This window comes from Culex quinquefasciatus, chromosome 2, assembly GCF_015732765.1.
Source record: "Culex quinquefasciatus strain JHB chromosome 2, VPISU_Cqui_1.0_pri_paternal, whole genome shotgun sequence".
Taxonomy (NCBI): domain Eukaryota; kingdom Metazoa; phylum Arthropoda; class Insecta; order Diptera; family Culicidae; genus Culex; species Culex quinquefasciatus.
The window spans coordinates 80329241-80356311 of NC_051862.1; positions in this window are offsets into that span (position 1 = coordinate 80329241).

The window sequence follows — 27071 nt, forward strand, 5'->3', positions numbered from 1 at the left end:
GCCCCCCGGGGCATGGCCTTCCTCTAACGTGGGATTTCTGCTCCAGCGCCTCTGACGAGACAGGAGAAACCGGGACCGACGTTTTACTTCACCATCCGATAGAAGCTCAGTGGATAAGGCGGGAATCGAACCCGCGTCTCATAGCATCATCGGGATCGGCAGCCGAAGCCGCTACCCCTGCGCCACGAGACCCACGAAGTAAATCTAAATTTTTTGAAAAAATCAGTATTGATTAAAAAATTCCACTTGGTCAAAGATTTTTTGCACAACCTGGAAATTTCAGATATGTCCCCTAAAACATACAAAAAAATAATGTTTTTTTGCAAAACATGTTTTATTGCCAAAAAGGTTAATTAAAAATCACCTTTTTTTACCGTGTATTTTTTTTTAGTGTAGTCCTTATCCAATACCTACATCTTTGCCGAAGACACCAAATCGATCAAAAAATTCCTTCAAAAGATACAGATTTTTGAATTTTCATATATCATTTTTTATGGATAGCTGCCAAATTTGTATGGACAAACTAAAGATGCAAAATTGCTTCTTTGGGCATACCGAAGGCACCAAAAAAGTTTCAGCCGGATTGAAAATTACAAAAAAAAAATTGAAAGACCGAAATCTGAGAGAACTGCTCTCAACTGTTAATTTTTTTGGAACATGTCATTTTAAGGGAAATTTAATATACTTTTCGAATCTACATTGATCCAGAAGGTTATTTTGTTTCATTTAGAACATTTTGTTTTATTTTAAAACTTTGTGTTTTTTCTTACTTTGCAGGGTTATTTTTTAGAATGAAACAATGTTTTACAAAGTTGTAGAGGAGACAATTACACAAATATTGAAATGTAATTATAAGTTACTAACTTAAGTTACTTTTTGCGTGTATCTTTATTTCGTCGTTCTTATCTGTGTCACGAGTGACCATGAACGGCCATGATCGACGACGACTAACTATTTCAAAACTTTTTTTTTCGCAAAAACGCGATAACTCGTGATGTTCATAAGCAAAACCATTATGTTTATTTATCAAAATTTTGTGTAACTGTCTGCTCTACAATTTTGTAAAACATTATTGCACTCTAAAAAATAAAATGAAAAATGTTGTTCTAAATGAAAAAATGATCCTTCTGGGTCAATGTAGTTTCGAAAAGTACATTAAATTTGCCTTCCTTTATATATTAACTCGTTCTCTTAGTTGGTGTTTTTATTTATTATTTATTTTCTTTTTGATTGTAATGTAATGTTGTTTATCCATTGCATGTTAACTTTTGCTTTATTATTTGTTGTTTTTTTGCGTTGTGTTTTAAAAATCTTAATCAATATTGGATTTACATCCAAATGTTAACAGGTTATCGGTTTCTCAAGACTTAAACTTTTATGTTCAGAATTCGGTAATTTATGAGAATTTTACAAGCTTAAGTGCTCATATGATTGGCTGATTTGTTGTACCGTCATCAGGGGTGACATTTGGTCTGGGGGGTGAGATTGGGTCATTCAAAAATGCTGAAATTTGTATGGCCCAACCTCAAACCCCAGACTCAATGTCACCCCTGCTGACGGTACCGTAAACAGGGGCGAATTTGATAGCCCAGGGTAACTTTGATAGATTTTTCAAATGCTCATCAAGTTTATTTCTCAACATTTATGAGAATTTTGAGTATGTAATCGTTAAAGGATAACTTATTATCGAACATATATGCAAAAATGTGTAACAGTCACTGGATGTATCAAAATTAGTGGCCAAATCAAATTTCTATCAATGTCACCCCGGGCAATCAATGTCACCCCAGTTTACGGTACTTCATTATTGTAACATTTTGCTCTCATTTATTTATTCTTTTGTTCTTTTGTTTGCTCTGCACTTATTTATCTGCTGCTTTTAATGCTAAGTCTTAAAATTTTATAACTTGCTTTTGTCTGTTCTTTAATATTGACTTCCACTGATTTAATTTCTTAACTTCTCTTTTAGCTTTTATTATTTTTTAACTGCTTTACAAGTTTATTAGTTCGATTTTAAGCTTTTTTTTTTTGGTTACTGTTTTTTACTAAACCTGTGTTTTTATCAATTTTTAAAAAATATGTTTTATTCTTCTTCTCCTATTTATTTGTTTTAATGCCTGTTTTTCAGTTTTTTTTTTTATTCGTCTGTCTGATCTTTTCTTTTCGTTCGTATGTTGTTATGGTCATTTGCTTTTTCTTCTGCCAATCAGTCGTCATCTATCTAAATGTTCATTCTATTGTTATATTCACGTTTGCTTTGATGTTTTTGTTACTTTATCATGTTGCATTGTTGTTATATGTGTTATATTCTGTATTTCTCTTTTAATGTTACTTTTCTAGTTAGTTTGGCATTCTTCTAATGATTCAACACATGTTTGTTTTTTTTTTATTCCATGAATTTTCCAATTATTTTGTAGTTCTTTTGTTGCTTTTAGCTGGATTTTTCAGAATCATTTTGTCTATTTGCCACCCAGTGGTGCCATACCAGCGAACGCGCGTGTGTCTGTCCCCACAGACCACGGCACGGATTCACGGAATCGCCGTGTGGTTACGGTTTACGGCCAAAATGTAGCCAAATTTTTCCCCGGTCTCTGGATTTATCCGGTCAGGTAGAAAATGTGTTTTGATAGTTGTGTGACTGACTGACTGGCAAGCATTCTTCCTGCTGCCTCGGGGCTATGCGAAACAATTTGTAAAATTATTGACTTAATTTGTCTTAACTCGGGGTGACGTTTGTTATGCCAGCGAATAAAAGGATCAATGTATCATCGGGCTGTGCTGTGGTAAACGGGTTTTGTGGCTGCTTGCGCCGGGTGGTGGTGCCAGAAAAGTTTGGGCTTGAATAAATTTACAATATTTATCCGCTCGGATCTCGGCAGCTCAGATAACCATCAGCAGCTCTCGGAACTTTATCTGATTTTGAGAAGTGGATGAATCTGGATGTGATTTAGAGCATTTAAATGTTGTTTTTTTTTATTTCTTTTATTACAGTTTTCTTTTACAAAATAATACAATTCATTATTAGAAAAGAAGTAAAATTAACCAGTCAACCTTTTAAATGCTGATCAGCCAGCATTTCATCACCATTATCACCTGAAGAAAGCTCAGCCCTTCTCGTTATTGAACCACCAAGTGGCGTTCATCGTCGTTCAACCGTCCAAAATCGCAATAATAATTCCTCGCCTCATCAACTTGAAATCCGTCGTGATGAGCAAGAACTTCTCGGAGCAGGTCTGAACCACACTCCAAGGGTCTATCTGAAACCCCTCCTCCGTAATAGTAGGTGCCGGGTTCAGAAAATCAACACGTCTCTCGAAAGGCGAATTGATGGCAACGCGCGCGGCAGCCTGAATCAAATTGGATTACATCTCAATATAATAAGTGTGGCGAATTTCGAAATTGAAAAAGAGATTACACATTTCTTAATAAGGTCTTACAGAAGGCACGGTCTTCCAGCAGCGCTCCTCTTCCTTTGGAGTCCCTTTGGTCACGCTTGTTTGGCTCAGCTCCTTCGTGCGAGTTCCGCGCGAGGAATGAAGACTTCAAATCTACTCCACTGTGTGTACGTGCACTCTTAGGGTCCCTTGCCTTGTTTTGCTCTGGTTAGAAGCTTGGCTAATATATTGTCAAGGATTTTCCCCCTTCCGCGCAAAGGTTAAAGCTGCGCCGAGGTTCAAGTCCCGCGAGCATCGTCCCAATTAGCCCCATCAATTACCGACCTAATCGAACTCGTAAATTACCGCTAATATCATCGTTTTCTAATCGGTCTCCATTATTCGTCCGCGCGGTTATATTGGGACGTCGGAAGAGGCCGCCAACGAGACTGGTTCCGCATTGTTTCTTGAGTGTTTTTTTTTCCTGAGCCCTGCACCATGATCTGGATGGTGATGTGCTGTGGTGCTGCCCCTGCTATTAGGTGGATTAGTTTTAAAATTGCTCGTGAAATCGGTAAGACGGTTTGGACTGACCGCATTATGGTATGAGGGTAGTATGGTGGATGTGAGCTAGGTTACTTTGTTTCGCATTGATTGATATTCGATGCACATTAATTATGGCTGAGTAAAAGACTTATTAGTTGTGTTTTCTTTCTAGGCAGGTAGTTTAGATTACTTAAACCAATTTTGAGCCTACCTGTGACATACAAAGCTAAATTTATGAAAATACAGTGCAATTTTCGTACTGTTTCCTTATCAGAATTGCAAAAAAACTTAAATTTTACAATTATCATACCTGAAATAACATCTCGCAATTTTCACTGTTCTTTTTTCCGTCACAAAATTCTCAGCAAATAGAATTGCCGGTCTCTATCTCGGGTTGACACAGTCGAGTGAGACATTCTCGTTTTCTTTCTCATTCTAACACTTACAATCAATCCCCCCTCAACAGAGCGTAACCATGAAAGCCGCTATTTAAAAAAAGGTAACGCAGTTTGACAAGACGTCATCCGTGATCGATTCCCAACCCCCCTATCGTGTTCTTTCATTCCAGTTTCCTGAGAGAGCAAAATAATCTTTGGCGAGTGTGCGTGAGCGTAGCAAGAGAAGGAGTGATACAAAGAAAGTGCTCTTGCTGACAATCACGAAATAATAGAAAAGAAATCACAAGCTGCAGTAACGGTCACTGTTCCCCCTGAAATTTTAGTGAAGGAATCATTGAAAGATTCTTTTTTTTCTACCACTCATTTACAACACTGTTTCTCATTGAACCAAACTAGAACTAAGAGAACATGAAAGATTTTATAAAGCTGGCTTTTTCTTTCCTGACCACAATTTGTTTTTGAGAAGTTGAAAATAAAGATTTTAGAAATGGATTTTATGATTTTATTATTGAATGTTTTTTTTTTTAATTTTGTTGATCCATGATTGAATGATTGAATGATTGAATAATTGAATGATTGAATGATTGAATGATTGAATGATTGAATGATTGAATGATTGAAAGATTGAATGATTGAATGATTGAATGATTGAATGATTGAATGATTGAATGATTGAATGATTGAATGATTGAATGATTGAATGATTGAATGATTGAATGATTGAATGATTGAATGATTGAATGATTGAATGATTGAAAGATTGAATGATTGAATGATTGAATGATTGAATGATTGAATGATTGAATGATTGAATGATTGAATGATTGAATGATTGAATGATTGAATGATTGAATGATTGAATGATTGAATGATTGAATGATTGAATGATTGAATGATTGAATGATTGAATGATTGAATGATTGAATGATTGAATGATTGAATGATTGAATGATTGAATGATTGAATGATTGAATGATTGAATGATTGAATGATTGGATGATTGAATGATTGAATGATTGAATGATTGGATGATTGAATGATTGAATGATTGAATGATTGAATGATTGAATGATTGAATGATTGAATGATTGAATGATTGAATGATTGAATGATTGAATGATTGAATGATTGAATGATTGAATGATTGAATGATTGAATGATTGAATGATTGAATGATTGAATGATTGAATGATTGAATGATTGAATGATTGAATGATTGAACGATTTTATGATTTTATGATTTTATGATTTTATGATTTTACGATTTTATGATTTTATGATTTTATGATTTTATGATTTTATGATTTTATGATTTTATGATTTTATGATTTTACGATTTTATGATTTTATGATTTTATGATTTTATGATTTTATGATTTTATGATTTTATGATTTTATGATTTTATGATTTTATGATTTTATGATTTTATGATTTTATGATTTTATGATTTTATGATTTTATGATTTTATGATTTTATGATTTTATGATTTTATGATTTTATGATTTTATGATTTTATGATTTTATGATTTTATGATTTTATGATTTTATGATTTTATGATTTTATGATTTTATGATTTTATGATTTTATGATTTTATGATTTTATGATTTTATGATTTTATGATTTTATGATTTTATGATTTTATGATTTTATGATTTTATGATTTTATGATTTTATGATTTTATGATTTTATGATTTTATGATTTTATGATTTTATGATTTTATGATTTTATGATTTTATGATTTTATGATTTTATGATTTTATGATTTTATGATTTTATGATTTTATGATTTTATGATTTTATGATTTTATGATTTTATGATTTTATGATTTTATGATTTTATGATTTTATGATTTTATGATTTTATGATTTTATGATTTTATGATTTTATGATTTTATGATTTTATGATTTTATGATTTTATGATTTTATGATTTTATGATTTTATGATTTTATGATTTTATGATTTTATGATTTTATGATTTTATGATTTTATGATTTTATGATTTTATGATTTTATGATTTTATGATTTTATGATTTTATGATTTTATGATTTTATGATTTTATGGTTTTATGATTTTATGATTTTATGATTTTATGATTTTATGATTTTATGATTTTATGATTTTATGATTTTATGATTTTATGATTTTATGATTTTATGATTTTATGATTTTATGATTTTATGATTTTATGATTTTATGATTTTATGATTTTATGATTTTATGATTTTATGATTTTATGATTTTATGATTTTATGATTTTATGATTTTATGATTTTATGATTTTATGATTTTATGATTTTATGATTTTATGATTTTATGATTTTATGATTTTATGATTTTATGATTTTATGATTTTATGATTTTATGATTTTATGGTTTTATGATTTTATGATTTTATGATTTTATGATTTTATGATTTTATGATTTTATGATTTTATGATTTTATGATTTTATGATTTTATGATTTTATGATTTTATGATTTTATGATTTTATGATTTTATGATTTTATGATTTTATGATTTTATGATTTTATGATTTTATGATTTTATGATTTTATGATTTTATGATTTTATGATTTTATGATTTTATGATTTTATGATTTTATGATTTTATGATTTTATGATTTTATGATTTTATGATTTTATGATTTTATGATTTTATGATTTTATGATTATATGATTTTATGATTTTATGATTTTATGATTTTATGATTTTATGATTTTATGATTTTATGATTTTATGATTTTATGATTTTATGATTTTATGATTTTATGATTTTATAAATTTTTGAATTAAATGGCCAAACGATTGTCCACATTAATGATCGGTTTTCCACAAATCATCCTACCAGAATTATCGTGCCATTTCAGTGGAATTTGTACTATTATAATTGAACCAGCCTTGGATTACTGAAGTTGCGCAATAAGCTGTGAGCACGTTTCGTTGCAACAAACCAAACATTTCATCGCACTGGCCTACATAATAAATCCCGCTGGCTGGCCATGGTGGCCACAGGAAAACACAAACGGACTCGTTCAATTTGCCAAATTGATTCCCGAGGCGACTTTTGTGGGCTTATGCAACCAAACCGCACTTCACACAACAATTGCATTAATATAAGTGGGACTCCAACGCGAAATGGCCTCCGCCGCCAAAAACTGGCCAAAGCTGGCCATATCCCGTCGAACATTATCAATAGTGGCCAATGGTGGTGAGGTAGAATGGCAAAAAAAAACTTTGCAAATTTTTACAACTCTCAACCGAGTTCCTGGAAAGCCCCCTCGAAAACCAAAATGGCCATCGGGCCTTTTGGTCAAGTCAACACACACACACAAATTGGCTCAATTATTTATTCTCCACCGAATAGAGGCCACTTGACCGGATTGGATCGAATTGAACCGTGGACGAAGCACAGCAGCAGCAGGCACTCAATTGGGAAATTTGAACTTTTCAATCACGCCAAGTGAATGGTTTAATGCTGCGATAGACCGCTGAATATAATCAGCTTTTTTTGGTGAGGCCTTCGTGGAATTATGTTTATTCAATGCCCAATTTTTAGATTTATTATAACGAGCTTATCGACGCTACAGTCATATGACTGAGCCAAATTGCTCTTTTATATTTTTAAAAGATTACTGTTAAAACACAAGGAAAAATCCATCACTAATTGCATTAAGAAATCTCAGCGCCAGTCCTTGTTCCATGTACCGTTTACAGCAATAACACATCTACCTCACTAACTGTCCAACCCCAACCATCCATCCACTGGAATGCGTTTTTATTGCCCATAATTTGTTCTGTGCATCCATTGGAAGGTACCATCCTAATATTGCCAGCGTGGATCCCCATAAAATCACAACCGCGTTTGCCGTTTTGCAGAACTCTCGCAAGTATTGCGTTGCCTTTCATCGCAACCCAGAACGGCGAGAGTGCATAAAAACGCCGCATGTAATTAGCGTCTGAAGTTGCAATTACCAACAAGCGGCCAGTTTGCTTCTGGACCTCTCAGGACAAGGGTCGTAAATGGGATCCCAGTTGCGCTACGACGACCTTAGCGCAGCGTGAACCAGGGAAGAACCATTTCCCGCGGAAAAAAGAACACCTGATCTGCTGTGTGCACGAGCTCGGTGTGTCGTAAAATTGCAGGGGGGAGCTGAAAAAAACTAAAAAAAAAACAAAAAAAACTTTGTTTTTTATTTCTATATGTAATCCTGATCTCCACTAGTGGTACATCCATGACAATTCATCGCTAGTCAAATGCCTATCCCTACCGTCGAGAACAACACAATACTGACCACCATCATCTCTCTACTATTCAACTGTTCTTGCTTACTTGCAGCCAAACCCACCTGCAGAGATGACCGAGCTCCATGCTGATCAAGAAGGTCTCCCAACAGTCTCAGGCGGAACAACTGTGAGCGCAGAAATGCATTTTTATTATAATATAAATAAAAAAGCTAAGCAAATTAAAATTCCATATACTTAAATGTGCTGACCGTCTTCGCGAACCTTTCTTCTTGTTGAGGGCTGCTTGGAACGTACTCCTCCTGGAGCATACTACTGTTGTTCTTACTTCCACTCAATGCTCATCATGGTGGGGTTAGTTGGGGCCAAACGGCAAAAAAAATCTAACAATAAATATTCAAGGCCCAATTTAAGTTAATTCTCATCTTAAACTTTTTTTTTCAACTGAAAAAGCTTTTTTTGAAGCGAATCATTGAAATTAGCAGGGCTGTGGAGTCGGGTCATATTTCAAACGACTCCGACTCCGACTCCGGCTTTCTCAGATTAGCTGACTCCGACTCCGACTCCGGCTCCGGCTTTGAAAAAATGGTTGGCTCCGACTCCGACTCCGACTCCGGCCTACCAACTTTAGCCGACTTCGACTCCGACTCCGACTCCAGCTTTCAACAAATGGTTGGCTCCGACTCCGACTCTGAATCCACATATTTTAAATGTTTCAAAAGTTAGTTAACTATTATTGGTTAATTATTTTTAATACATTGATAAATAGTATTATTTAAATACTCTCTAAGCGTCCTGTTTTTCTCAAGAAAAATAAGTTAATTAAAAGTAAAATAAAGCAAATAAAACGGAAAAAAAGTTTCTAGGTTATAAGTTTTATACGTTATGGAAACAGAATTAAAAAAAATATCTTCAGTCTTAGAGGCATTTTAAGAAGAACAGTTTTGTAAGTAAATTTGGATTTATTTGCTTAACCTCAAATTTCAAAATATTTTTTTCAAAGCTAATAAATTTAAATATTAAATGATTATTTTTGAATGAATAACTAAAAGAAACCTGGCCTTGATGATCTATTGAACTTTAAAATTCAATTGGCTCACTTTCAGGCTGACGTTTGTAAGAAGCACAATGACTGGCACCTTGTTTTTTAAATGACAATTTTAAACGAAACATTTTTTTTTTTTGTTTTTTTTTTTAAGACGTACATAGACATCACGCTATGGCTGAAGGAGATTATTATTGCAAATCAATGTATCTAAACCATTGCTTCGTGGAAAGGACGCTTAAGATGTCTTTTGAAATATCTGTGACATGGAAAATATTTTAACCTTGAAATTTTTAATTTATTTTAATTTTAAAATTTTATATAGTTTAAAAAGGAGGTGCACGATACTTCGTGAATCTTCACCTAAAACGAAGCTTTATGGATGATCTTGCGCCTCCATCAAAATATATGCTTAAAATATAATAAAAAACAAATATCCACAAGTAAAATATTTTCTAGGTCACAAATATTTCATTTTTTTACATTGATTTGCAATGATTATCACCTTCCGTCAGATTGGCGTAAGACATACAGTATGAGAAAATTCGTATCAGTTGATAATATTTTGATTCTGTTTTTTTATTTATAATATTTGAAAAATAAATTTAAATCCTATATTTTGTTCTATACATTTTTATTAGTTCATTTTTGAACTGAATTCTTGAGATTTGTTCAACGATAATTTGCAACGATATCAAAATAGTTTACCTAAAATCAACATCAAAATCAACAATGAATGATTATTTCAAATTTGTTGCAACTTCTTTTGACATTTTTTGTTAGTTTCAATTATTTTAAATGCAACACTTTGATTTCTTGTACTCAGTTATAAACAAAATGCGCATGTTGAGTTTCAAGTAAGAGATTGTTATTATCGTTGATTATTTGTTACAAAAATCAAACTGTCAGTGACGCTTTTTCGATCTGCAAAAACAGTGATTACTATTTATAATCTTTTTATGTACCTCGTAATTTTTTCCTAAAAAATGATTTAACTTAATACCTCTAAGACATTCGCTGTCGGGGTAAAAGATGACTTTGTGTCAGAAATATCTGGATGAAATTTGGTCAAATTTGAATTGAAAGGGCACATAAAGGTAGTCTGACTACATAACCAAGATTTTTTTAATTATTTTTTGAATTATGATACTACCAGGATACTACATACTTGGGTAAGAGGTTATCATTTAGTGATTTTAGTGTAATAACCCAATTAGAGCTTTTCAATCACAATAAAAAGCTTCAAATACATAATGGCATCTGATAAATCAATTAAAAATATAAGTTGTTTTGTAAATTAAGCTATTATATAGGAAATATTGAACAATAAAAAAAACATATTTTTTCTTGAATTTAAGATAAATCCGGCTCTGACTCCGACTCCGGGTTATCAGAAATCTTCGGCTCCGACTCCGACTCCGACTCCAGCACATAAAAATTAGCCGACTCCGGCTCCGACTCCGACTCCAGCTGTTCGAATTTTGACGACTCCGACTCCGACTCCGACTTCAGGTCCCCAAAAAAACCGATTCCACCGACTCCGGCTCTGACTCCGACTCCGACTCCACAGCCCTGGAAATTAGTCACTTTAGGATTATTTGTGAAAATAGAATAAAAAAAAAGTCTAAAAGAATTAAACCCACTGACCCCCCACCTGAAGCCACTCATGGTACATGTGCAACCGCAACGACCTATGCGAAGGTGGTACCAAACATCTTAATCATATTACCTACGTTATTTCGTTTTATTACGGCGATTTTTCTCCGCTTTATTGTCTTTCCTTTGGAGCCCTCGCTGTCTCGCGATTGCGCGGAGTTCTTGGCGCAATTCTTCCCGGCCACCAGGCAGGCTCCTTCTGCACAATCAGGAAAAGAAGAGGACTGTCGAAGGGAGCCTTTAAAATTTTTATACGTTTAAATTAGGTGTAATTTTATCGTCAGATGTGCGAGTTATCTTCCTCCTCGGCTCTCTCGAGTGAGTCGCTACGCGTGTGCGCTTTTAAGTTGGGATTTTCAGATGTTCTGTTAACCCTCAAATTGTTTTCAAGTGGTCTTTGTTTGTTAACATTGGCATTATTGTCTATTGACAGATTCTTCAGCTCCTGTTAAAAAAAATAGCATGACATGTTTGAAAGATTACATTTGCCATCATTTTTTGATGCATACAAAGAAATGGACCTTTGAGTAATTCTGTACGTTTTCGCGTATCGAATTTCTTTCTATTTTTTTATTGAATGATACTTTGTCAATAAATTACGTTTGTTGTAAGAAGCCATTTTGCAGTGACAAAAGAAAAAAAAAATCTCGATTTTTTATTCCTTTTATCACTTAAAGTTGGTTTCCCAAAATACATATTTGTTTTATTTTTAGAGATTTCAAGATATGTTTAAGGGGATGAATCTTTTGTACCAGAAATAAGGATAGTGCAGAATCTGGTATAGGAGTCATGAATTTTTAAACAAAATATTTGTTTGGAAATATCTGCTGGATACAAGAACAAAATCGTTTTTTTCTCACGATTTCCTGCATCAATCTTAGTGAAACTGGTTGCAAAAGACGAGAATTTTTTTTTGCTTCAAGGTGAAGCCGTTGATCATTTTCGAAGAAAATTGATCATCACTATAAAATATTCTGTATTAAATTCGTTAAGTAACTTTTTGCGTTTATCTTTGTTTCGTCATCCGTATCTGTCGCGGGTGACCATGAACGGCCATGATCGATGACGACCAACTTTTTCAAAACTTTTTTTTTCGTAAAATCGCGATAACTCGTGATGTTTATAAGCAAACCCTTTATGTCTATATATAATTTTTTTTTCTAATTGTCTGCTCTACAATTTTGTAGAACATTGTTATACTCTAACAAATAACCCTGCAAAGTTAGAAAAAACACGAAATTTTAAAATAAAAAATTTTATTCTAAATGAAAAAATGACCCTTCTGGGTCAATGTAGATTCGAAAAGTACATTAAATTTGCCGAGCTCCCGTGGTGTAGTGGTACGGGTTTCGCTTTGTAAGCGGAAGGTCGATGGCTTGAAACCCATCTGGCGAGGCAAAAGGGGTAGGTGGCGGTCGAGAGGGGATATCGGCTGCTGCGGGAATTGACTTTGTCAAGTCCCAAGCCTCTCCAAAACCCATCCCATCCAATCTCTCGGACGATCTGTTGGCGACTGAGTCTGAGCGTTGAAGAACTCTGTAACTCTGCAGAGAAGAGCTTCAAATGCTACTTTCGACTCGGTCACATGCTCTCAGTCAAAATTCGAGCTGAAGATTGGGCTATATGATCGGTAACGATCTCTAGATGGGTCAAAAATAAACGAGATTTCCCCTCAATCTCGCTCATCTCCACGTCCTCGGATCGGTCTCTCGTGCTCGTGTGGCATGGCATTTGGGGGATTGGTCTGGGGAATGAGAGGGGGCAACTGCTCGAATAATTTGTCAAATACTGTCTCGCTCAAACAATAGCGCTACGGAAGACGATCGTTCGGCAGGCTGTGTATAGCAGCAAAACAGAAAACCTGAGAACAGATCATACTACAATAGATACGCAATTGTCGCAGTGGTCCGTGTCTGTTCACAGTAAAAAAAAAAAAAAAAAAAAAAACATTAAATTTCCCATAAAATGACACGTTCCAATGTTTTTTACAGTCGAGTAACGGAAAATGGGAGAATTTTTAAAACTTTTTAAGTGTTTATTTCGATGAAAAAAATACGTTTTTTTTCGGAACTCTGAGTACGCTATCAAATCGGGCGTCTAATTTTACATAAAAGTCCCTTTGACACCAAATTTCTATCTCATCACCGTTTCAGGCTGCAAATTATTGAAAAACACCTTTTTTCGCATGTTCAAAAATGGAAGGGGTCGTACCGCCCCTCCGTCACGAGATATCAAAAAACGGACCTCGGATTTGTGATCAGGGACAAAAGTTACCCCTTAGGACAAAGTTTCGCGCAAATCGAAGAGGGTTCGGGGCAACTGCTGTGGGAGTTGGCGGAGAATTACCCAATTATATTTTTTTTGCAGTATTTAAATAAAAAAAGAATCTTTTTATCCAATTGTTTATTGTAGTAGTGCTTTTTTTTGTCTCACAATTTTTTTAAAGGACATGCTATTTTCTGAAAATTTCAATTTATGTTTTATTGAATTTAAATTTAAAGAGTCTATTTCGAAGGTTATTTTGTAACTTCTTCTCTTTAGTAGATTCACTCGTTTCATTAAGCACCCGCAAAATCTGTTCCCAACTTTGGATTAATAAGCTGTTGGAAGGTAGTCCACATCTCAGTTTAGAATAATAGAATCTAACAAGTCATGCTTAAACAACAATATAAATTAAATTAAATTAGTTTTTTCGACAAAGTGAGATTTCCTAGATGAACCACAATAAGAACTACTCCAATACTTTTTTCAATGCGAAAAGTTTCACCCTGCAATTTTAAATACTTCAAAGCAAATAAATCTGAAATTGACTTTTGGTTTGAATAAATAATTATTTTCTGTATTTTTTCTTAGATAATTGGTCTCTTACTTTTTAATATTTTCTAAGTTACTTAATCAAATCATGTGGGGTTGAGCTACTACAAATTGCAATTAATTGATGACTAAAGCTTTAACTAAAATAAGGGGCAGTAATTTTTTCTGAAAGTTTCATGAATGCACCTATCCAGTTGTCTTGTCAGATGTATAATACATACTGTTACAATGTTTGAGCTATTTTTTGACCCCTTTTTAAAATATTTTGAAAGTCAGGCTTGAAATTTGAAATTTAGTTTTGTTTACCTCTCCTAATCCTTGACCAGAGCCAAGGTACAAAATCTTTAAACAATTTTTGTACTAACCAAATAACAGAATAAAATGAATATGCCTATTTTATCATAGTAATACCATATGACATTAAAAAATGCCGATCGAATAACGACTTAGAAACACAATAAATAATGTTCTATCAGTTTTGATATATATCATAATTTTTTAATAATCGCTACCATTGTCATAGTGTTATGTGATACATTTCGATTTTTTTTCAAAATTTAGCTTGAAAAATAAATGTTTTTCCTCCTTTCTCCTTTATCAGAGCTTAAGGATGTATTAGTAATGTATTCATTCAAACTTAATTCAATTAATTCATTTTAGGTGTGCTCATCAATTTAAAGAGTATATTCATAATAAGTTCCTTGCAGCTGTGAATAAATATGTAAACATTTGTAGATTTAAAGTCAAAACAGAGAAGAGAAAACTAGCAAAATAATATTGAATTATTTTTTTGCTTTCTTCGCTGAGGTGTGTATATAAGTGTACACTAGGGTGCCCAGAATATTTGACTTTTTTTCAAAACCTCGCTCCACAAGCTGAATATTGTTCCTTGAGCTATTTTAGGGCTTTGGGCCAAATATGAGCAAAATTGGTCATCATTTACCTATTGATACTCGTAGGTGAAGTTTATATGGGAAAAATCGAAAAATGTATGGAAAACCCAAGTTTCTTATGGTTTGGTCTGCACGGTATGCTACTTCCATCCAAATATTCCCAAAAGTGAGATTCTTATTGAAAATTTAATGCTCTACAACTTTGTAGAACATATCAAAGCTCTTAAATTCGATGCTTAAAAGTTATAAGTGATTTTAAAAAGTCATTTTTGTATGCAAAACATTTTTTTCACCAACTTTAGGCTCGCATATCAATGGGTTAATCTCATCCAATTTCGCACAAAATTTACACCAATGCTTAAAATAACCCAAACGCTTGTGGAGCAGGGGGTCATTTTTTCTGGGCACCCTAGTGTACACTGAAATAAAAAAAAGTACTAAATTCCTAAATTCTAGGAATTTTGGCTCCTTTCCTTATTTAGTAATTGGGGTTTTTGGATTACTTAATAAGAAAAGGAGGCAAAATTCCTAGAATTTATGAATTTTGTACTTCTTTTTTTATTTCAGCGTATGTGACCAAAATTGTTACTCAGTTTTCTCAGCACTTGCTGAACCGATTTTGCACAAATTTTGGAATTCGATTCTGTTTAAGGTCCCATACGTACCTATTAATGCATTTATCCGAATCTCACTTAAATGTATGTAAGCTATGTCCGGATGTTTCGAATCCATCGTCCGACCTTTCGTTGGTTAGATAATCAAAAGATCTTTCCAACGAGTCCAAAACATTGAAGATCTGGCAACCCTGTATCAAGATATGGCCACTTAAATGATAATTATGTACTTTTTTATTCCGGTTCTGAAAAAATAGATTAGATGTGTCCAAACCCATCATAACACCCATTGTTGGAATAGAGTTAGTTTTTTTTAAATATGTTTTTAATCATACTATATAGATAATTGTTACAAAGATTCGTGACACACATCTACCACTCAATTCCATCTACCACTTAGAACAAAGTTTCACAAAAATTGAAGTGCTTTTCAAACAACAGTTGTAAAATTTGATTTTGATTTTTTGATTTGTGAAATTAGATCAGTAATTTTTATGCAATTGGAATATTTAAAACCAAAACTCATCTGTCTACGCAAGGTTAACGCGCATAAGGGCTCCTCCTTGGCACCTCAATCCGCGGTGGTCATTATCCGACGCGCGCGTTCCATTCTGACCTGACCCATCCAGTTCGTCGCGCTGTTCGCACAGGCTCATTTAGGATTATCGAGGGGCTGCCGCGGCTTGTTGCGTCGGGTTCTGGTCGTCGTCGGACATGACAATTTTAAGCAACCGTGGTCCTTGTCCTCCGCTGAATCCTTCGATCGAACAACAACTCATTGGGGTGCGGGGTGGGGGGGCGGAGCCTCTTCTTGTTTGCAACATTCTTGCCCCGTTGTTTGGTGTGGTATTTTACAATCATGATGGGCATTTTTGCACGACTTAATGCCTCTTTTCAGGTGGTGCTGGTGTGTATTGAGACGATAAATTAAGCTGCCTGAACATTGACAGCCACATATCGGCAGCAGAAGACTTGGTCTGGTCGGGTAAGGGTTTGCCAAAAACGAAACAGGATGAAATGACGCTCGATAACCATAAGTGTGGTCCCAGCCGCGGGGAGGACGAAGAATGTTGGCAGGTTAATTCTTATTTTGGGGTGCAAGGAATTTGATATGAAAATGTTTGCGTGCATTTTTTTGGTTTGGTTGGTAACATCTTCATTTATATGGTTTGCTTATGCAATGTTAAAATAATTCTTGACTGTCGTTTTCTGCGTTATTTTATAAAAATAAATCAAAAATTCAACATTTTGGCGTTACGTAATAATTAAAACAATTAATACAACTGTACATTCGGTGTACTTTCCTCACCCGAAATGACTCAATCTTTGTCGTTCACCAGTCCAAAAACGCACCGTTAACACATCCATCTCCGTTCAACCCACGGTACATCTACGGTTTGCAGAGCTAGATTTCCATTTTACAAGCTTTTAATCCATCATTCCCAGTATCAGAAACAGGCCGGGCTCAACTCGGTGACAACGGAATTAAAAGTTTCCAACCGTTTGGTGACTGATAAAATGCAAAATTTATTACCCAACAGATAACACCCAGCCCAGTTCAATGTGCTGAGCCACGTGGAATGTGCTGCAGCAGAGCAGGAAAAAAAACTTGGATCCGTCTGGATGTCTCCGGTGGACATTTACTCCAAAGAGATGGAGTCGGGGAGTTTGGAAATAAACATCAGCAGTGTGTGGAGATGGGTAAAAAATCGCTTTGAACCAGCTGCAGCACTTACTGATAGCGGTGCGCAACACATGGACCGTTCCGAGGTCCAGCTGGTTGGGGATGCCAGGAAAGGGAATCCTGGCGGATGTGGCCAGCTAGGGACGCCAATGGCCAACACTAGGGCATCCTATTTCACCGAGGTGATTTCTAGATAATATTTTTGAAAATACTGATTGCTTTGAAATTTTAGTACACAATTCGATAAATACATAAAAATTACAAAATTTGTAATGATCATTTCCAATAAAATTTTGCAATTTTCAAGATAATTGAAGGTAATTTCTATGTGTTAATTCTCATTAAGGACACCCTGGTCAACAAATACTCCCACTCACCCACACACTCACCAAAAGCTTACCAGGGTGAAATATTTCCACCCGGCTGTCACCGATCCTGAAGTGGTCGTCCTTCCCCCCGTGACGGGACGGGTGTCGAGCGTTGCGCGTCAGGATTTGCCCCCTCTCCTTCTCCCCTTCCGCCCCAACGTTATTTGAAGAGAGGATCAAACCCTACCCGCGGGGAATCCCGGGAGCATCGAGAGTATCGATTTCAAATTCTGGCGCGCTTATCTGGCCCCGGCGCCGGCAACAACCGCGGCACACGGAAATCGTTACATATTTTATGATTATTCAGTGGAAGTGGGTCTGACTCTCACTCCCCGCTAGAGTCCTGAATTCCCGGCTATAACGGGACCGGGAAATTTTTGTTGTTGCAGCGACCGGTTGGAGAAAATCAGTATTTTATGCATTTTTGATAACGCGCAATGGGTTTGTAGCCCGAGGCGATTGCTTCAAGTCATCGTTGATGATGATTATGACCTGGGCCGGTGAAAAGCTTTTTCTACGGGGGAGGGGGGTCTTGGCCTACCGAACTCGTTATGGATTGTTTGCTTTAATGTGGGATCAGGGGTGGTGATGAACTTTGAAGAAATGTTCAAGACAGAAGGATGAATTGGTTTACCGCCCATAATTGAAAAAATGACTACTATCCACTTTTGACAAAATCAATATTTTTATCCATGTGGTGAAGAATGTTCCAATGCATCTGTTTAAAACATAAATTTCAATAAAATATTGTTTAGTTTTGGCTGCAAATGCGAAAAACCAAACGGATAATATCACATTCCCCTTTGAATTTGCCGTGGCCATCTGGTGACGAACACAAAAAGGCGATTTCCTTGGAATACTGGATTTGGCATAATAGACGAATTTTCAATTATGGGCAGTTCAGAGCTTCCTATGATTAGTGTTAAAATCGCAATAAGGAATTGTATTTTTTTTCATGTATTATTTATCTATTTATATATGGGGAGCAACCGTGGCTGACTGGTTACGGTGTTCACTTTGTAAGCGAATGGTTCTGGGTTCGATGCCCATCTGCTCCCAACGAGAAAGTTAAGAACACAGAAAATTGAAATGATGAATATGAACGAAAAATCAAAGTCGCTCGAGGCGGGTTTCGATCCTCCGTCATTTGGATTGGTAAGCAAAAATGCTAACCACTAGGCCATGACGACTTGGTGAGCGTAGACTAGAATTAGGAATACTGTTACAGAGAGCGAGTTGTGGCGCTATAACCACGGCAAATAGTGTCCAGGGCATTCGTGGAAATACAATGTCCCATCCCAGAGGGTCCCGGAGTACCAAACCTTCTTAGCATGGTGCTCCCAACGAATACTACCAAAATCTCGGAGCGTATGGTGGTGTGTCCCCACGCTTCTTCCTCCCCTGTTGATTCAGAATTGTGTTGTTGTTCGAACACTCAGTGCTCAAACTCAACCCAATTACGAGTCATCTCTGCGATACGGCTTTACGCAGTAGGCCTGGCCGCTTTAACGCTTGTGATGTTTCAATGCATTCTAATGCAATGGTGCACTACAAATGTTAATAAATGACAAGAAGAGTGCTAGGCGTCATCTAACCTAAGGCACTCTCCAGGATCCCTTCGAAAGATTGGCTGCGCTAGGGTCTGATTAGATTAGATTAGATTAGATTAGATTAGATTAGATTAGATTAGATTATTTATCTATTTATATATTTATTTATGATTTTTTGAATATGGGACCATCCATAAACCACGTAGACACTTTTTTGGAAACTTCAACCCCCGTCCTTCTCGTGGAAATTTGGTCATAAAATAACTGTTTATATTCTTTTAACATATAACTGTCGTGTGGTGTCTTTTTTTATTTTTAGTTTTTTTTGCAATATTTAATCACAATCGTTTCTATTGCAACCTTTGATTTACTTTTTATTTACAAATCACTTTAGAGAATTTTTGGTTGACATATTTGTGAGCAGTGGTTTATTTTTGCTAATTCGATTATCTGTAGTAAAATCAATTTTGCGTCAAATTTATTTGATAGTAAATCGAAACAGGTCATTATTTTCTTATAAAATTCTTATAAAATCAAAAAAAAATTACCCTCTGGCAATAATGATTTGTGGGCTTGCTGCAAAATATAATATTAAATATAACATTTTTTGTAGCAAATCCACTATGACTGAAAATATTGACGATTAAGGTATACAGTAGGATGTAACAGAAATGACTTTTTTGCGGGCATTCAAGAGTTTGTTCTGGTGGGCAAACTAAGCCCAAATCCAAAATATGAGCTTGTTGCGTTTTTTTTTTTTTCATATATAAAATAAGAATTAAATCCAACTCAGTATGTTTTATTTGTCCCACTAGAATTGTTCGAAGTAGCTGTTAAGTACAAAAAAGCTATGCATATAACAGAATTTAAAAAAATCGGATCTTTTTGTACACTATAATTGATTCAACTTTTCAAAGACTATATGTTACAGTAGCCACTATTCAGCAAATTTATTCTAGATGATGTTTGCTGCAGATCCATAAACAGGAATAAAATTAAAATTCCAGTTTAATTTGAATTTATTAATGGAAATAAACCTATTTTGCAGCCATTATCGAAATTGACATCCGAGACTTAAATTTATCCATGATGTAGGATATTAGAGAAATGCTTAGGGAACTCAGAACTGATATTATGATGAAATAACAATAAAAAACATCTTAGTTTTAGAATGATAATTGATAGGTAATATTTTGAGATTTTTTTTTATCCTGCAGCATATTTGCAAAATTTCAATGAATTTATAAAAAAAAACTTTTCAAAAATTGTCTCGTCTTTTTTCCGATTTGTGTTTCCAGGAATGAAATTATTAAAAATTTCAACGCCATTGTATATTGAATAGAAAACGTTTTAACTTGCTTGCTGCAAAATATGTTATTAAATATAAAATTTTTTGTAGCAAATCCACTATGACAGAAAATATTGACGATTAAGATATACAGTAGGATGTAACAGAAATGACTTTTTGGCGGGCATTCAAGAGTTTGTTCTGGTGGGCAAACTAAGCCCAAATCCAAAATATGAGCTTGGTTGGACGTAACAGGAGCTGGCGCTTTGCATTTAAATTTGAAATGGGATTTAACCCATAAAAAAAGATTTTTTTTCAAAATGTCACTTTTTGTGGCGTTTTGGCCACTGAAGCGTTTATTTTCAACATCATTGGCTCGGTACAGACCTTAAAAGTTTGGCATTTTTTCAAAAAATTGGCCCCGGCAAAAAAGATATGCGTCGCACCTGGCGACGCCTGAGACGCCATTTGATTTTGCTGAAGACGAAAAAATGCCGTACTTTGAAGGTTTGTACAAAGCTCCAGGATGCTCCAAATTTCAATGTTATATATACCAAAAGATTCACAAGGATCAGGCCTACAAGCCAATGATGTTGAAACAAAAAGCTTCAGTAACCAAAACGCCTCAAAAAGTGACATTTTTGGAAAAAAAAAATATACGGGTTAAATCCAATTTAAAATTCAAATGCATGGTACCAGCTCCTGTTACGTCCAATCAAGCTAATATTTTGGATTTGGGCTTAGTTTGCCCACCGGAACAAACCCTTGAATGCCCGCAAAAAGTCATTTTTGTTACACTCTATTAAACAGTCATGCCCCGGTTTTGCACGCCTCGGTTTTGTACTGCCCCGGTATTGATTCGTCCAGCTGCCTCGGTTAAGCACGGCCCAGTACTTAACTGAAGCTGAAGGAATCGGAAAATTTTCACAAAAATACGTTTTTCCTGTATTTTGACAATGCAATGTTTCTCAAAAAAAAATCAAAATTATTTTAATTGCAATATGGGTATCAAATGATCGGGATTCTTTATACATTTTGAATGTGTTATTTTTTAAAACCTTAAAGATTTCAGAAAAATAAATGTATTTTTGAAAAAAAAACTAAAAATTTTAGTTTGTTTTACAACGATCGGGATTTTTTCATACCTTTCGAAATTTTTATCACACTTTTTTTGAAAATGCTCAAATTTTTCACAAAACAACGTTTATTGTAAAAATAATCAAAATTACATTTTTTCACAGTAAAGGTATCAAATGATCGGAATAATTTTATACATTTCGAATGTAATAACAACATTTTCTGAACATACTAAAACATTTCACAAATCTACGTATTTTCGAAAAATACTCTAAGTTTGAGTTTTTTTTTAATGTGGGTATCAAATGATTGGGAGTTTTCATACATTGCGAGAATAGTATCATTTTTTGAAAATACTCGAAAATTTTACGAAACTACATATTTTCGAAATAAAAAACACCCAAAATTTCAGTTTTTAACAATATGGATATCAAACGATCAGGATTTTTTCATACATTTCACATTTTTCTTGAAAATACTCAAAATTTTCACAAAACTACGTGTTTTCGAAAAAATATTCAAAATTTCAGTTTTTTACAATATCGAGTCTTTTTAAAAACTTCGAAAGCTGTAACAACTTTCACAAAACTACGTATTTCCGAAAAATATTTAAAATTTCAGTGTTTTAAAATATGGGTATCAAATCACCGAATTTTAATACATTTCGAATGGAATAACATCCTTTTTTGAAAATACTCAGCATTTTCACAAAACTACATGTTTTTCAAAAAATATTAAAAATTTCAAAGTTTCAACATTTATAATATTCGAAATGTTTGAAAAAATCCGATCATTTGTTACTTTACTGAAATTTTAAGTGTTTTTTAATGCACAGTTTTGTGAAATTTTGAGTATTTTCAAAAAAGGATGTTATTTCATTCGAAATGTATAAAAAAGATCCGATCATTTGATTCCCATATTGTGAAATACTTAAATTTCAAGTATTTTTTCAAAAAATCATAGTTTTGTTAAAATCTTGAGTATTTTCATAAAAAAATTATTACATTCTAAATGTATAAAAACATCCCAATCAGTTGATACCAATACTGCAATAAACTGAAATTTTTAGTTTTTTTGAAAATACGTAATTTTGTGAAAATTTTCAGTATTTAAAAAAATATGACATTCATAGGGTAATTCTCCGCCAACTCACACAGCAGTTGCCCCGACCCCTCTTCGATTTGCGTGAAACTTTGTCCTAAGGGGTAACTTTTGTCCCTGATCACGAATCCGAGGTCCGTTTTTTGATATCTCGTGACGGAGGGGCGGTACGACCCCTTCCATTTTTGAACATGTGAAAAAAGAGGTGTTTTTCAATAATTTGCAGCCTGAAACGGTGATGAGATAGAAATTTGGTGTCAAAGGGACTTTTGTGTAAAATTAGACGCCCGATTTGATGGCGTACTCAGAATACCGAAAAACGTATTTTTCATCGAAAAAAACACTAAAAAAGTTTTAAAAATTCTCCCATTTTCCGTTACTCGACTGTAAAAATTTTTGGAACATGTCATTTTATGGGAAATTTAATGTACTTTTCGAATCAACATTGTCCCAGAAGGGTCATTTTTCATTTAGAACAAAATTTTTCATTTTAAAATTTCGTCTTTTTTCTAACTTTGCAGGATTATTTTTTAGAGTGTAACAATGTTGTACAAAGTTGTAGAGCAGACAATTACAAAAAAATTGATTTATAGACATAAGGGGTTTGCTTATTAACATTACGAGTTATCGCGATTTTACGAAAAAAAGTTTTGAAAAAGTTGGTCGTCATCGATCATGGCCATTCATGGTCACCCGCGACAGACACGGACCCATATGCGGTGCTAAACCGAGGCATGACTGTATCCTCAAAAACAAACTGATTACTTTAATTACTTTAATTTGTTGAAAAGGCGCCAAGTAGGGTTTTTACGAATATGTGTTTTTTTGTTTATTTTTCTTTTTTGCAAAAATCGTCAATATTGTCTTTTTAAACCCCTCTGACGTGTCTGAGGCAAACCTTATAACCAAACTATTAATGTTAGGTCCTTTTAAAATGTTAGTCTTGATTCAAAAAAAATTCAAAATATTGTTTTCGAAAAGATCGGGAAATTTCACGAAAGTTTCATTTTGAACACTAAAAATCGGACCATTAGTTACTGAGATATCGACATTAGAAAATGGTGGGTTGTTTGAGTGATGCCTAAAAATCTTCAATTTTCCTGCTTCTTTTTTTTTTGAGCCGCTGTATCTTAGCAACCAGAGGTTTATAGCAATTTTTCTGAACTTTTAAAAAAAAAATATTTTCAGAAATGGTCACTCATGGTCACTATTTAAAATATCGTAAAACTGCAAATATTTCGTTATAATCAAACATTTGGTGACAATATCTTGAAAACCGTGCCCTTTTTTTCAAATAATCTGTAGTGTACTTTTTGATTGCAAATTGAATTTTACATAAATAATTGAGGTAATTTTTTTTGGTTTTGGAATGTTTTTTTTCCAAAAATCATTGTTTTTATCAAACAATCATAATTCGACAGCAGATTTTTTGACTATACTTCTCTATTGCTCAAAAGTTGCGGGTCTTTGTCCCCTTAAACATTTCGAAAGTCAAATTTTGTTTGGGAAGTTGAGTCGTCATCATTTTAATGGAAGAGGGAACATCAAAGTTCAAGCAAAATTTTAAAAAAATATTCCATCTAACAAAATGCTTTACAAACGAAAACAGTTATGATTCTGCAGTAAATTTGCAAAATTTCAATGAATTCATAAAAAAAAACTTTTCAAAAATTGTCTCGTCTTTTTCCGATTTGTCTTTCCAGGAATGAAATTATTTAAAAACTTCAACGCCATTGTATATTAAAAACAAAACGTTTAAACGTGAACATTTTACAAATTATTGCATAATGTTTAAATATGACCGAAAATTGTTGTTTGAAAATCATTATTTGAAACATAAAATTTACATAATTGTCTTCCTAGATTCTTCCAAAAATAGCTAAACGCTATCGTGTTATGATTAAATTAGCTTCCAAGTCAATTCAACCTTCACATTGTTTGCTCCTCATTGGCAAGCTTTCGGTTGTAGCGTGTGAACCGTAAATGGCATCCTTGAAGGCACACCAATTCGAACCACCCGTAATGTTTCGAAAGCTCACGATAAACGGAGTCAAGCCCGCGCAACCAACAAAATTTCGCCATTTTCCGAGGCGCCCAAGGTAATCCTCGTGTCAATTCGGCGCTGGAAATCGACGTGGTATAAAGTTATTCGAACAAAAATTACCCCGCTAACCATTTGGCAGCTTTCAACTATATTCGATTAACGGTCATTCCGCCCTGGTTGAGGGCAATTTTACAAATATAGTTATGCCAATCAAAAACAAAAAGCAAACATCGGATGCCATATGCTGCCGGCAGTTGTTAGTTTTTTAGGGTTCATGGGTGCGGCGCGGTGCTGCTCCAACTAGAAACGATAATTTGAACGGTTTATCAAGGTTGAAATCCATTGGTCTTGCCTGCTGCCAATGTTGCTACTTGTTTAGCACCACCTTGAAATGTTTTATGCAAACATCGCTTCGGCAGCACGTGTTCGGCAAGCCACGGGAGTTTTAGTTGAATCCTAGATAAGGACGTCCAGCTTCGTGCTCAACCCCGACGTGGACGGTCCCACCGCAGCAGGTGGTCAACTCCAGGAAACAGATTTTCGAAGAAGTGTACTCTCTTCAGGAATTGCTGCCATAAATAATAACCAACGAATTGAATTAATATTCCTCAAGAACAGCAGCAGCAGTAACGTGCTATAAATTTTTATTGCACCTTCCAACCGCTTCTTACCCTCCTGTCTCCACGAACCTTCGAGAGTCCCAGCTTCCAGCAGCAGATCTTCGGCAGCATTTCTCCGGATCTCTCCAACGGCTAGTGTTTATCAAATATTTAGAACTGTTTTCTCGAGAACGTATCGACTGCTGCTGCTGCGTCCAGCATTTTACAACTTAATTTTTATTTACGGCAATATCGGTATTCTTTACGGAAACAACAGCACAACAAGAAAGGTACGAAACTTCAATCGAAGCTCGAAGAGATACAGAGAGAAAAAGGTAATTTCGGGAAGGATAAGATCAAACGGCAGCCTCGAAAATTTTTACTCTCAAACATCATAAAATTTCTCAACCCGGGGCTTTATTTGCTTACGAAGAGGCCCTCCCATCGTGATTGAGCAATCGGAAAGTTCTAACCCAGAAGCGGCAGCTACCTCGGAATCGTCGTCGTTCTGGTCAGGACCCTCAACCGCTGCTGCCGAGGTGGGCAGGATCCGTTTTATAGCTTTCTCCCATTTTTTATTACAAGCTACCAGACCAGACAGAAGTTGTTGCGGGCTAAAACTAGTTCCAAGAAAGGTTGCGACGACGACGACGACGAAAACCTCTGGTCACATATCACGGAATGAATTATTTTATGACCGAAAGGTAAATGTTGCCAGGATGTTATCTCGAAGGTTCAGTCGGTTGAAGGGCCTCTGTATAGGGGGTTTGTTCTAACGGGACCAAACCGTGTTATAAGTTTGAGGCTTTGTAGCTTAGGCTGGGTTTATTTCTCTATTAAGGATAACATTCCACCCTCTTCTCATGTTAACAATTTATCGGTTGTTGGAAGGGAAAGGTACTTAAATCAGAAAGTTTCTGATTGAATTTAAATGGGCTTAAAAAAGTAAAGCTTAAAAAACCGAAAAATTTCATTATTAAAAAAACTTATAATTATGTTTGAAATTTAAGATTGTTGTTAAAGGGTAATTCTCCGCCAACTCACACAGCAGTTGCCCCGACCCCCCTTCGATATGCGTGAAACTTTGTCCTAAGGGGTAACTTTAGTCCCTGATCACGAATCCAAGGTCCGTTTTTTGATATCTCGTGACGAAGGGGTGATACGACCCCTTCCATTTTTGAACATGCGAAAAAAGAGGTCTTTTTCAATAATTTGCAGCCTAAAACGGTGATGAGATAGAAATTTGGTGTCAAAGGGACTTTTATGTAAAATTAGACGCCCGATTTGATGGCGTACTCAGAATCCTGAAAAAACGTATTTTTCATCGAAAAAAAAACACAAAAAAAGTTTTAAAAATCCTCCCATTTTCCGTTACTCGACTGTAAAAAATTTTGGAACATGTCATTTTATGGGAAATTTAATATGAATCTACATTGACCCAGAAGGGTAATTTTTTCATTTTAAATTTTCAATTCAATTAATTTTATTTACCGAAATAACAATTTTACATCTTGTGTGATTGGCTGGTTCATAGAGATATGGCGTTCCTTGCAACTATTTCTTTTTTCATTTACCGCTTGGTAACAGAAGGTTCTTTAAATGCAAATAGTCAAATACTAGGGAAAATTTGGCCAAAAAAACCTAGTGAGATCGTAACATTTTTTCATTTAGAACAAAATTTTTCATTTCAAAATTTCGTGTTTTTCTAACTTTGCAGGGTTATTTTTTAGAGTGTAACAATGTTCTACAAAGTTGTAGAGCAGCAG